The sequence below is a fragment of the Aquarana catesbeiana genome, linkage group LG13 (genome assembly GCF_042186555.1).
Source record: "Aquarana catesbeiana isolate 2022-GZ linkage group LG13, ASM4218655v1, whole genome shotgun sequence".
In the NCBI taxonomy this organism is placed as follows: domain Eukaryota; kingdom Metazoa; phylum Chordata; class Amphibia; order Anura; family Ranidae; genus Aquarana; species Aquarana catesbeiana.
In genome coordinates, this window is record NC_133336.1 from 238,072,219 (window position 1) to 238,072,968 (window position 750).

A 750-nucleotide genomic window follows, 5' to 3' on the forward strand; every position below is an offset into this window, starting at 1 on the left:
CAAGATCAAATATATTTTTGATAAAAGGCTACATGCATGGTGACGGTGATGTTCCTTAGTCTGGCTCTCCCATAGGGATTGTGTTGTGCGCAATTTGGTTTGTACCATTTATTATGTTCTTGTTTTGTATAATCATATTCAATTATTTTGTAAATATGTTTTATTTATTTATTATGGTTTTATTGCATATAATTTGTTGTTTGTAAGATTTTTCGATAAACAAAATTAACCCCTCATAATGGGCACAGCAGGTGTACAGACCCGGGAACTCAGCACAGGGATGGTGGGAACCCATCATAATGGGCACAGCAGGTATGCAGATTGGAAACTCAGTGCAAGGATGGTGGGAACCGCAAATGTTTTGATTTGTTGTCAGAACAGGAATAGACATCTTCAAGTGGGAACACTTGTTCTGTGACAACTGTCATTGTCCTCAATTTGGAGAAATTTCTCTCTCTCTCTTCCTGTTGTGTTTACAGGATAGAAAGTAAATGGAAAGCTCCCCAATGGGGCATAGATGGCAGAAAAAAACCTGAGAGGGGCTTTGACCCTGTCCATGCTTTATCGAAAATGTGGGGGGGGGGGGAGTTTAGGCTTTAGAATTACTTCAGACAAACTGATCTCTACTCTTTATTCCGCCATCCGTCTTCCCAACTCCACAGCCCTAGCTTATAGTGCTAAGACTAGATGGGAGGTGGAGGTTGGAATGATTGAGGATGAGGATTGGGATGAGATCTTGGAAGGCGTGAA